We start from the raw sequence: 13627 nt of genomic DNA, 5'->3' as shown, positions 1-13627 counted from the left end.
ATCTTCTTAAAACACATATGACCATGTCATCCTTCTGATCAAGTTTTCAATGTCTAACATATTATTTCTAGGTTAACATAAAAATCTTCCACTTGACATTTAAAACTCTTTACAATTTTATTTCAGTCTACCTTTTGAAACTTATCAGGCATGTATTCTATATTGGGACTAAACAAATCTACTTGTTATTTCACAAACTTATCACTTTATCTCCTGCTTCTGTGACTTTCTATAGATGGTTACCCATGACTTTGAGAATTCCTAGCTTTCTTCAGGCCACCCTTTCTTAATCACTCTTTTTGTAAATACCTTTACTCTCTTCATTTTATCTGTGGACATATTATTTATTCCCCCGAATTCTTTTAAGGCAGAGATTTTTGTTTGTTTATTTTGTTTCATCTTTGTATCCCCAGCACTTACTATACTACCTTATCAAAGGAAGGGACTTAAATCTGTTAAATTGGATTGAATTGAATTAGTACCTACAAGATGATCCTAAAGGGTGAATTTCTCTCCATTCCCATTTCAAATGTAACCCATAGTCTAACATATAACCCTATCCAATAAGGGTACCTTTTCTTTTTCTTGCTGAAGAAGCAAAATTTTCTAGACATGACCCTGACCTTCAACATTGGGTATTTGTGGCCCCATTTGAGCAAATAATTCCCAGCTTAAGCAAGGTCATTTTCATCCAGACAAAGAAGGCTTTGGCCACTACCACTGAGTTCCACAGCTGTTCTGTTCCACAGCTCATAACGAAACTTAACCCCTTCAGGGACAGGGATTATAGTGAGTAGCATAGTTTAAGGGTTTATATAAGGAATATCTATTCCTTACTTAATGTGATTGACATTATAGTCTTGATGACACAACTTTATTGACCCTCCTATCTATGTCAATGAAATTCATTCATTTTACCTGCTGACTTTGAGAGGTCATTTCAAATAATTCCTTAGATGATGACAGAAGTTGTGTGTGTGTGTGTGTGTGTGTGTGTGTGTGTGTGTGTGACTGTGTGGGTTATAAGCTTTTTTTGCACCCTTAAGCATTTTATTTTGGCTAAAATCAAGGTTATAGTTTAAGTTAAAATGTATCAGTATGCTGATTGAGAATACATCATAGTTTTAAACCATGTCTATCAAGAAAGATATATACTTCATTTATTCTAATATTTTAGTAAAAGACTAATTTTATACAGAATTTTACATATTTTTGAAAGCAATTTTATTCTGTGCATAATGGTTCCTTTTTGCATAATTCAAATGCATGGAGATATTGCTGTCATTTGAAACAAAGTTTAAGTTGTGACCAGAATTAATGCAAATGTCTATAATATCATAGATATCTTTTATACAAATAAGGGTTTAAAAAGATGTTTCAGGATAAATGAATAGAAATTCATCCTAAATGAATAAGAAAAGCCTACATGCAGAGTCTTTCAATACAGACTCCATATTTATCAAGTTGAGAATTCTATTTCCTTTCTAACTTTCTTGTTTCTTTTGGGGCCATGTAATCTTTCCATTCAGCAAGATTCACAGTCCAAAAATTATCCTTGACTATTCTCATTCTTTCATCCTTCATATGTAATCAGTTACCAAGTCTTATACATCATATTTCCACAAAATGTCTCATCAGTCTTTCTCTTTACTCACATAGACACAAGCTTAGTTCAGGCTCTCATTAATTCTTGTCCATATATTGAAATAGCCTCTGAATTGTTCTCTCTGTCTCCAGCCTTTACCTTTGCAAATCCATCCTCCACGTAGGTGGAAAATGCATATTCCTAAAACGCTTGTACAAGCATTTTTCCTCTTTTAAGAATCTCTAGTAGTCCCCTATTGCTAATAGGATAAAATATGCAAAGTCCTCTAGGTTTTATTTATTTATTTTTTGGTGAGGCAATCGGGGTTAAGTGACTTGCCCAGAGTCACACAGCTAGTGAGTGTTATATGTCTAGGCCAGATCTGAAGTCAGGTCCTTCTGACTCCATGGCTGGTGCTCTATCCATTGCGCCACCTAGCTGTCCCTATTCTCTAGCTTTTATAGCCCTTCTCAACCTGGGGCTAGTCTCCCTTTTTAGGTTTATTGCACATTCCTCTTCACATATTCTACTTTTCAAGCAAAATGGTCTCCTTGCCATTTCCCAAACATGATAATAACCCTTCCCCACCCCAACTCTAAGCCTTTGTACAGGCTGCCCCACGTGCCTGGAGTGACCTCTACACTTACCATCACTTTAGAGAATCTTTAGCTTCCTTCAAAGATTACCCAATGCTACTTCTTGCAAGAGAATTATCCTGATGTCTCCAGTTGCTAGACCTTTTGCTGGAAATTATTTCTTAAATATTTTGTATCTAATTTTCAATGTTCATGTCATTTCTTTCTAATAGAATATAAGCTCCCATGGGCAGGGACTATTGTTTCTGTCTTTGTTTTCTCAAAAGATAGAATTGACACACAAATAACATTTTAATATCTTGAATTGAGTTGAATCAGGAGATAATATTTTTGATGAAAAGCATAGAGGAAAGAAATTTAGAAAGACGGTGAAAGTAACTGGTGTGGATAAAAAAAATTCAGAGGAAAAAAGATTGATTAGAACTGAGTAGTTAATGGATTTTGAACATCTGATATTATTTAGCAATTAAGGAATCATTAATAACTCTGTGGAGATCAGTACAGTCATCCCTTCCACAGTGCAAGGATTAGGGATATGTCATCCCCCAATCTGAAAAATCCACATAATTTTTTTAGCCTCCCTTCATACCAAAGAAGAAGTCTAAGTTATTATGGTATTAAAAGATAAAATATTTTGATATCATGCAATACTACATACATATTTTATGCATTTCTGAGTTCTAAACTTTTTCTGTGTTATCTGCTGGTGTTCATGTGTTGTCTGAGGCTTCTGCAAAACTCCCCAAAAATTTCCATTTAATTTGTTATGCTTACAATATAAAGAAATTGCAATGGGGAAAGTCGAGATGTGGAAGGGATAAGGTATCTGTCTAGTGGTGAAATCAAAAGCTAGATTGCAAGGCACTGAAAAGTGACTGAGAAAGTGGAGACAGTGAGTGAGGGGAATGGCATAGTTACAGTAGTTACAGTTTACTTACATTCATCTATCTATATAATAGTAATTTATGTAGTAGTCATTATAGTTCATTTCTATTTCAATAATACATTTGATAAAGACTTATGCCATGATTCAAGACAGAAGATGAGAGAAATGTTGACTAAACTATACCAAAATTAGAAGAATTTGGAACTGGATGAAAAGTTGTTTTGTTTTTTTTTTCTAAGAGTAGGCATTAATGGTTCAGTGGCATCTTGGATAGAGATGTCTAGTTGAATATCTCAAGTACCTGTATTTGATCCTCTTCTGTTTAATATTTCATTGTAGCTCTACCTCTTGGCTCCTCTGCCAATCTCACACTGGCAAGTTTAGGTTTTCAGAATGATGATTTTTAATTTGGTTTTTAAACTTGCAGGGCTATACTTATTATAGCTCATGAACCCTTCGATGGTATGTTTCTGATTAACAATAAGCCAGTAGATTTAATTAGCTTTTAGCAAAGCATTTAATAAGATGATATAGAAAGGGTGGGGGGTGAGGGTTCTGGGAAGATGGCTGAGTAGGTCAGAAAATTTCAAAGTTCTCAAGATTTTCCTCCACAAAAGAGATAGAATAGTGCCTCTGAGTGAACTTAGATCCTTGAAAACAAAAAAGAGTAGGGGCAGAAGAGGGATCCTCTTGGGACAATTGGAGAAGATCTGAAGAAAAATCCCAGGACAAGATTTCCTTCTTGTGAAGAGCAAACACCTCCAGGCTAGGGTCCACTTTAATTACAAGCTGTAAGCTGCTTCAACAAGAGGCAAGCCCTGGGGGATAGCTGGTTTGGGAGGCTGCCTAGGCCCCAGCAGCCACCAGAACTTTTACCTGGGGGACAGTGAGGGGAGCTGGGCATCTGACCTGGGGAAGATCCAGGGAACCTCTGCTGATGGGAACACCACACCCAACTGTGCTGCTGAGACATGGTGGTAACTAGCACAAGCCTGGTGAGTGCAGAAGCAGTGGAGCAGGATACCACTGACTGTGAGCCCTTATAGGAGGCTGGAGGTCTTGGTCTGAGTTCAGTGTCAGAAGGGAGAATTGAAGAGGATTAGAGGCCAGAGGCACCATTCCCCAAACCCCAGGACCAGAGGTGATTATAAAAACCAAACTATTCGCCCCCAAAAAATGCACAGGTAAAGAAGAAATAATCCAACCATAGAGAACTACAATGGGAATAGAGAAGATCAAGGTGTGTCTTCAGAGGAGGATGATGAAGTGAAGAAACACTCTTTTACCCCAAAGAGTAATGTCAAATGGTCACCTGCCCAAAACTAATTCGTTGAAAAACTTAAAAAAGACTTTAAAAATCAAATGAGAGATTGAGGAAAAACTAAAAAGAAAAATAAGAATGATACAAGAAAATGATACAATGATACAAAAATGATACAAGAAAAACAAGAAGATTATGAAGAGAAAGTCAACCAATTAGAAAAGGAGATCCAGAATCTTAAGGAAGAAAATGACTCCTTGAAAATCAGAATTGGGCAAAGGGAAGACAGAGAAGTTATAAGAGATGAAGACATTATATATATATATATATATATATATATATATATATATAAAGAGAATGAAAAAAATAGAAGAGAAGGTGAAATATCTCATAAGAAAGACAGCAGATCTTGAGAACAAATTAAAAAGAGAAAACATGAGAATAATTAAACTACCTGAAAGTTCTGATAAAAAAAAAGAATCTTGATATAATAATACAAGAAATAATTAAAGAAAATCATCCTGAAGCATTAGAACAAGAGGGAAAAGTAGAAATAGAAAAAATCCACTGATCACCACCTGAAAGAGATCCTACAAGGAAAACTCATAGGAATATTATGGTCAAATTCCAAAATCCCCAGATCAGAGAATAACAAGAAAACAAAAAGCAACAAGAAAAAAAATTACATATGGCGGTGCCACAATTAGAATTACATGAGACCTAGTAGTGGTGACACTAAAAGACTGCAGGTCTTGGAACACTATATATTGAAGAACAGATGAACTAGGCTTTTGGCCAAAAATATCATACCCAGCAAAGCTAAGCATAACTCTGAATGAAGAAAAAATGGATATTTGACCAATTGTCAGACTTTCAGGTCTTTATTAAAAAACAAACAAACAAAACAAAACAAAAACAAAACCCTGAACTCAATAGAGGATTTAACATACAAGAGTCAAAAGAAATATAAGGTACATACCAATGACCAGTTACAAGGGACTAAATAAGGATAGAATGTTTACCTTTCATGTACGAAAAATGTAAAACCTATGTCTAAGATTGTTACTAGTAATTAGGTAACTTATAAGGAAGATTGGGGTAGAGCTGAGTATATGACTTCAAAAAATAAAACCATTCAAGTACAGCTGAAAGAGTAACTATCTTTTGCCAATGAGGTTCAAGAGGAAAAACCAATACAGAGGAATCAGATGGGGAGGGGGGCTGTTAGTTCTGGAAACCTACTCTCATAGGGAATGAGTTTAAGAGGGGTAAATACATATACATTCAGAAGAGCATAAAAAGTTTTTAAATTCAGAAAGAAATAAAACTTTAAGGGAACAGGGAGGACAGAGAGGATAAAGGAAGGACCTTTAGTGGAGAGGGTGTGAGAATAGGTTAATAGGGGGATATAGAAGGGAGTTTAGATTTAGGGGAATGGGAGGATAAGGGAGGGATTGCTGGAGTGGGGGTAGCTTAAGTAATAGGAGGGTAAGGTAGCAGGTAGAAGTAAAATAGAGGAGTTAGGAGAGATAGGAAAAGCGATATGCACAAACACAAGATTAGGACTAGAATCTCTTTGGGAAAGTATATGTTTATATATGTACATATGTATATATGTATGTGTGTGTATATGTATAAGTATATGTATATATCAATACCTATATATAAATACATCTGATGCTCAATTGTATCCTTGGGGTAGTGGGTAGAGGGGAGGAAGGCGGAAAAAGAACAAAGTAAAAAGTATACAGTAGAGAACAAAAGAAAACCTACAAGGAAGCAAAGAAAAAGATGGACAGCTTTCAACATAATGCACAGTATTTAATATATAAGCTTTCCTGAAATGAAAAGTTATTGCTACGTATTTTGAATCCTCTCCCATGTTCTGCTGTGCGTGACCTTTTTTTTTGTTTTTTCTTATTTTATATTTAACTTTATAATGTCTCTTTTTCTTTTCTTATTATGTATTTAAGTTTTAGTGTTTGTCTAAAATAAAAATAAAAAAAGAAAGGATAGTAGATACAAAACACACTCTCATATAATTGCACATAGAGTCTGTGGAGGGAATAGGTAGGGGGAATTGACATAAAATTAGAGGACAAAGGAACACATGGAGGCAACAATGAAACCAAGCAGGAAATGCCTACAATATTCTTTATAACCCATAAGGAAGCAAATCTGAGTATGATCCACGCCTCTTATACAACAATTACTTGAATAAAAGCACAGGTTTCATAATTAACACACTTGTAGATGATAATGCCGATTAGCGTATGGGAAGACAGTGTTAGGCTCCTGAAAGAACATAATAGGGTAAGATGTTGGTCCTGATTTCATAAGGAAAATTTTCATCAGCATAAAAGTCAAGTTTATACTTACGTTAAAAAAATCAACTTCAAACATACAAAATGAGGGAGCAAAAGCTACTTAAGAGTTCCTTGGGAAAAGAGTTGGAAGTTTTAGTAGACTGCAAACCCTTGAATAACAATAGTGTGATATTGAAATAAAAAAAAAGATGGGATCTCAAATTTGATTATTAAAGAAAGGAATAATGTTCAGAAAGAGAGGTGATCATCATATTCTCCACTGCCTTGTTCAGGCAATGTCTAGATTGATGTGTACAGTTCTAGGTAGCAAGTTTGAGGAAGGGGATTAATAAACTGCAGAGTATTCAGGTGGCTGGAACGTGAAGAATTTCAAGATCCTGCTATAGTAAGGTAAATTAAAGGAACTGATATATTTAACTGGCCAAAGAGAAAATTTAAGAGGAAGTAGGGTTACGATTGCTATTTTTAAGCATTTGTAGGACTGCCTTGTTCACAACAGGCTAGAACTTTAATGATTAACCCTCAAAAGGTAGAATCAGTAGAAAAGTTAAAAATTACAAGGAGACAGATAACAACTTAATGCAAGATAGATAGATAGATAAATAGATAGATAGGTAGATAGATAGATAGACAGATAGATAGATAGATAGATAGATAAAGGGTCAGTGTTCCATAATGTAAAGAATATTAGATTTGAACCCAGGAGATCTAGGTTCAGTCCTGACTCAGAAACCTCCTAATTTTACAACTGCAGCAAGTCATTTAACCTCTAATAGCCTTAGCTTCCTTGTCTGTAAAATGAGATAATGATAGTTGTACTACTTATTTTTATAGGAATATTGGGAGGGAAGTGCTTTTACAGCCTTGAAGTATTACACAAACCTGAATTTTTATTATCAATTATTACTATTTAAAAGTTACTTACAAATAGGGCAATGCTAAAATACATTAGACTATATCAGAAATTAATAGTTATTCTTAGAAGAAGTCTTCAATTAAAGTTTGTTGTAGAGGAATTCTTGTTCTGACCTAGATAGCAGCATATATCTGTGTGATTCTGTCACCTCTCTAGGACTATTTCCTTATCTACAAAACACCTACAATGGACAAGACAGTATTCTAGGTACTGTGAGGAATATAAGAATGAATAAAACACGATCTTAGTCTTTACGCTGCTCATAAGCTTATAGATATTTTGATTGTCTGTTTTGGTTTAGATCATTTGTGACTTTCACTGAAAAAAAAAGTAAGTAAAATAAATTTCTTCCACCTAAAATATTCTTGAAGGGACACTAGGTAATGGAGAAATTCTGAGAATGCAGAAATGAAATAAAATATTTCATTTTCCTATTCTTTTGTGAACCAGGCTGTATTTATTTTCTTCTTTGCTTCCTTCCTTCTCTCTCTTTTTCTTTCTTTTTTATTTTATATTTCTCTTTCTGCTGCAGTTTTTAATGAGAGAAACCTCAAATATAGGTCACAGGATTTCCTCAAACTCTCAGATGTCACCATGGCTATGTATACCTGTAAAGTTATTCCCTCGTTCATAGAATCATAGAATATAATAGCTAGACCGCACCATAGATATCCTCTAGTTCAGAGATCTAAAGATGTGAGACTAGGGATCCTTTTATCCAAATATTTGATTTGGAAGATTAGGAAACTGAGGTTATCCATCACTTGTGAAATAAGGGTTCAGATTTTATGAATTACCAAATATGAATGTGCTTGTTTATCTTTGCATAATTGTACTTCTATTTCTGCTTGTGCAAACTTATGCATTACTCATTAAATTAAAATTATTTCATGGGCAAATTATTCTATAACAATAAACAAAAGTTTTGCTTATTGACCTAAATTTTGTATTATTAAAAATAGGGATCAGTTGTCATTTTTGAAAAACAATGTGCTATGCAGTGGTGGAAATAACATTGAATCTCGAATTCAAATGTCATTGATAATACTTGATAGTTTTTTAGCTGTAGTTAAACTACTTTTCTAAGCCTCAGTTGTACCTTTAAAATGAGCATAGGAAAGAGAAATGTAGTCTGTTATTACTATGTAAATGTCAACAATAATGATGATAACACAGGGAATATATTGTTTTTGTTTGTTTCTGGGGGAAATAGGGCAAAGGCCATTAGTTTTAACAGCTCTATACAATATTTCTCAGTCTTCCCATCGAGCTGAACTGCAAGTCAGTAAGAGACATGAAAAATGAATAGAATCTCTTCATCCAATCAACATGTAGGTCATTTAAAGTTTGGTTAAATGGAATTTTAAGAATTGTTTGAAAGGGATCTGACCAAGAGACCCAGGTTTATCAAGGAATTAAAAGAAATTTGAGGCCGTAGTTCAAAAAGAGTTTTAGACTATGAGACCTTGAGCTGTTATAGGAGACAATAGGGTTCAGAAGATGTAATTAAAATGTCTAGTGGCTTCTCTAGGTAGTTGGCTGAGTGCTATAGGCTAGGGTCTGAATTCACACACACACACACACACACACACACACACAAATAAATAGTCCTTGAGGATATGTACTATAAAAACCGTTAGATTTCTCCCCCCTGTAGAGGAAGAGGCTGAATAATAGCTGAACAACATCAAAGAGTAGCTCAGCTGAAATGCCAGCAAAGAGCAGCACATTAGAGAGAACAGAGCAGCTTCACCTCACCAAAGAAAGCACCTTGTCTGATGACATTACCAGATGGTGTCACAGCTCCACACAGGAACAAACAGGGATGTTGGAGAGATAGTCGTTCTAGCCATAGATGTCTACAAATGGTCCTGGACTATTTCCCCTATCCCAATTTTACTACATTACATTGGAAATACACCCAATGTCATATGTATGGAAGGTCATTTTGTTACTCATTCTGTTATTCTGTTTAATATTTTTGCTTTAAACTAGTGTTATCTCCTGATTGTTTAATAAAGATTATCTGTGAGGGATGTTGAAACTCATCCAGATCATGCCTTAAACCTGGAGGTAGTATTATTCATGGAACATAGAAAGGGAACAAGGCACAAAGACTATAATTCTTATCATTGTTATTGTTATTACTCTTATTCTCATCTTTTTCAGTGGAATTTAAATAAAAATGATACTGAGACAATTCATTCTCCTGCTATGATTATTTTGTTTTTAGTGTTCTTCAGACCGTTACACGGCTGAATAAAATAACTAACTTTTATAACTGAATGAAAGCATTATGTTGTAAGCTTATATTCTCTAGACTTAGAGAAAGCATCTTTGTGACTGGTAATACTGGTATACTTGCTACACTGGTAATACACAAGATTATGGGGGTGGTGGATATCTAATCCTGTTTCCACAGGTATTTTCTTTCTTCTGGTAAATCACTACATTTGGGAAGTATTTCATTTTATGTAGTTTGATGGATATGAATATTTAGGATAATGGCATCCATTAAGAACATTGTTCTTAAATTTCTATGATCAGTGTTGTATCTAGGTAGTTGTGGGCAATACTTTTATCTGTGATAACATTCCAGTCCTAGTTCAATTGTTGAATTCTCAAGGAAATTTTGGGTATATGTTTGTGGAATGTGGATTTGTTTTTTGTGTGTTTTTGTGGGATAGAGAGCTACTGGCATGTAATTTTGCCACCCAATCTTACATTTCCAGGTTTTCAGTAGGTGCCACATTATTGCAACCCATAGAAACATGTTGCATAAGTTATTATCTGATCCTGAAATGTGATCATAAAAACCTCTGTTTCTGTATACAAATACATAATTAATCCTCTTATTTGATGCTTCTTTGTCAGCACATTTTTAGTGGAGTTCATGCAAACACCACTTCTGAAAGACCTTTTTATTCCATTCTTTTTTAAAAGCCATTTCGTAGGTTTTATCCAGATGAAAACCACATTTGTGGTATATTGTCAGCTTTTAATATTGTTCAGTGAAGTGATGGTTCTTTGTTATATAATTCTTTCTATAAATTTTTAGCCTTTTTATCATCCAAGAACAAATTGCCTCCTTTTTGATAGGAAAATGTGAATTTTTCTATAGCTGCTTAAGAAAGAGGGCCCAGTGTTTATCAGTATCATACTGGCTTTTGTTAAAGTGTTTTGCAAATCTGGTAGCATCCATTTTAGTGCTCAAAAAATGTAGGTTAAGACTATTGTCACATAATGTTAATTGTTGCAGCTTGAATTTGGAATGCCACTAAGCCTTTTGGCATCATAGAACAGATTTGCCTTTGATAGGTTTATGCTCAATGTGTTTTGCTTGGAGAAGACCAACTTTATTGTCTTTTTCAATTGTTTCTATATGACCTTTGGATCAATTTATTATTGTGTGTATTTAAAGTATTAGATATTAGAAAAATACTAGTTATCCAAAATCTAACAATTTCTCAGAGTAACTACTAATGCCACTTATAGTCCCAGAAAAAATCAATTCAAAAAAGCATTGGTCATACATTTCTCTGTCCTGGACCCTATAAGTCTCTACTAAATGTCTTCCTTCTATTTGATATGCTCTGTATTATAGCTCTTCTAGTAATGACTAAGGTACTGATCATCCCTGGGTTTTTTTGTTGTGGTCACATCATGAAGGTTGATTCCTGCTGGTCTATCCTCAGTCTTCTCTGCTTCTGGCATCTCTTAGTCACCCCTTAAGGCTTCCAGGTCTAGTGCTTTCTGGTAGAATCTGAAAATTCTTTTTGAATGAAGCCATCATTATTTCATCATTATTCTTTACTTGTTATGTACAACAGAATTCCTTAAACAGGGGAGTGTGTGTGTATATGTGTGTGTGTGTGTGTGTTTACATATGCTAATCCTGGTTCTCCTCAAGGAATAAGACAACAAAGGCTTAGAGGGAAATGAATAATTTGCCCAATAACACACAGAAATTAATGGCAGAACCATAACTAAGATCCAAGTATAATGACTAATATAGTGCTATATGAGACTTCTGATTCTCTTCTTTATGAGACTTCTTTTAATTTCTCTGTTCATTAATACTTCCAAAATGGAAGCACAATGAAAGAGATAAAAAGTCAACCAGTCAATTTTTGAACTTAAGAATTCGACCTGTGATTTCATTAGTATAAAGAACTGCTGGGGCAGCTAGGTGGCGCAGTGGATAGAGCACCGGCCCTGAAGTCAGGAGGACCTGAGTTCAAATTCAGCCTCAGACCAAACACTTGACACTTACTAGCTGTGTGACCCTGGGCAAGTCACTTAACCCCAATTGCCTAAAAACAAAACAAAACAAAACAAAACAAAACAAAAAAAACCAACAACAAAGAACTACCACTACAGGTAGGCACCTCGTTTGCAGCTTATAGTGTTAAGAGATTTGTTGTCTAAAGTACTGATAAATTAAGTCACTTGCCCAGTGTCATGCATTGGAATATATTTCAGAAGTGAGAAATACTTTATTGAAAAAATTGAGGCCATTGTCTAAGAATTCCCTTTTCTTTTCTCCTCCTTGTGCCACTTCATCCAGATGTCTTATGTCACTATCTCCTCCTTCACCACTTTTCAGAGATGACATAGCCCTTCTCTTTGCTAAAGTAAGTCCCTCTACATGGAAAAGTGATCCTCTAATCTTCTCCAACACATTGCCCCCTACCATTTATTCTCTCATTTATCATCAATCTCTCCTTGTCTTCTGCCTGTATCTTTACTGCCTACAAACATGTTCATGTCTTCCCCATCCTCAAAAACCCCCTCATTTGATCTATCCATCTCCTCTAATTAACATTGTATAGTTCTCCTCCCTTCTTTGGCTAAGTTCCTTCAGGAGGCCATCTCCAATAGGGACCTCCATTTCCTTTCCTCAAACTCTCTTCTTCACTCTGTCCAGTCTGGCTTTAGATTGAAGTTATTCAACCAAACTGTTCTTTCTAAATTTGGTTGTTTGAGTCATGTCTAACTCTTTGTGACCCTATTTGGGGTTTTCTTGGCAAAGACACTGGAGTGATTTGCCATTTCCTTCTCCAGCTCATTTTACAGATGAGGAAATTGAGGCAAACAGGGTTAAGTTACTTGTCCAGGGTAATACAGTTAATGTCTACAGTCAGATTTGAACCCAGGAAGAAGAGTCTTCCTGACTCCAGGCCTGGCACTCTATCCACTGTATCACCTAACTACCGGATAAAATGGTCTTTTCTCACTCCTTATTTTTCTTGACCTCTCTGCAGCCTTTGTCTCTGTTCATCATCCTCTTTTTGATTCTCTTTTCTCTCTTGGTTTTTGTGGCACTACTCTCTCATGGTTCTCTTCTTACCTATGAGAATACTCCTTTAGAATGTCCTCTGCTGGATCCTTATTGAGGTCATCCCTGCTAACTATTAGTGTTCTGAAAGGCTCTGTCCTGGGCACTTTTTTCTATCTTTCTCTACTATTTCATTGGTGATATTATCAATTCCCTTGGATTCTATTATCATTACTATGCAAATTATTCTTAAATCTATTTATCCATCCCTATGCTCTCTGAAATGTACAGTCTCCCATCGCCTACTGGACATCTCAAACTTCATGTCCCATTGATATCTCAAACTCAATTGGTCCAAAAATGAAGTTATTATCTTTCTTCCTATTCCCTTCCCCTCTTCCTAACTTCCCTATTAATGTTTAGGGCACCAACATCCTCTCAGACACTTAGGCTTGCCATTTAGATGTTGTTCTCAACTCCTCACTCTCTATCACTACCACTTCCCACAACCAAACTGTTGCCTAAGTCTGTTGATTTTACCTTCGTAACATCTCTCACACACTTTCATTCTCTCCCTTTACACTGCCACTACTGGTACGGGCCCTCATCACCTCATGCCTAGACTATAGCAATAGCCTACTGGTTGGTCTTCCCACCACAAGTTTCTCCTCATTCCACCCCTCCATTCAGCTGACATAGTGATCTTCCTAAAGTGCAAGTCTGACCATGTCAACCCCACCCCCTACACACACACACACACACACACACACACACACAC

The sequence above is a fragment of the Vombatus ursinus genome, unplaced genomic scaffold, assembly GCF_900497805.2.
Source record: "Vombatus ursinus unplaced genomic scaffold, bare-nosed wombat genome assembly UNPS02014791.1, whole genome shotgun sequence".
NCBI lineage: Eukaryota > Metazoa > Chordata > Mammalia > Diprotodontia > Vombatidae > Vombatus > Vombatus ursinus.
This window is presented reverse-complemented; position numbering follows the sequence as displayed.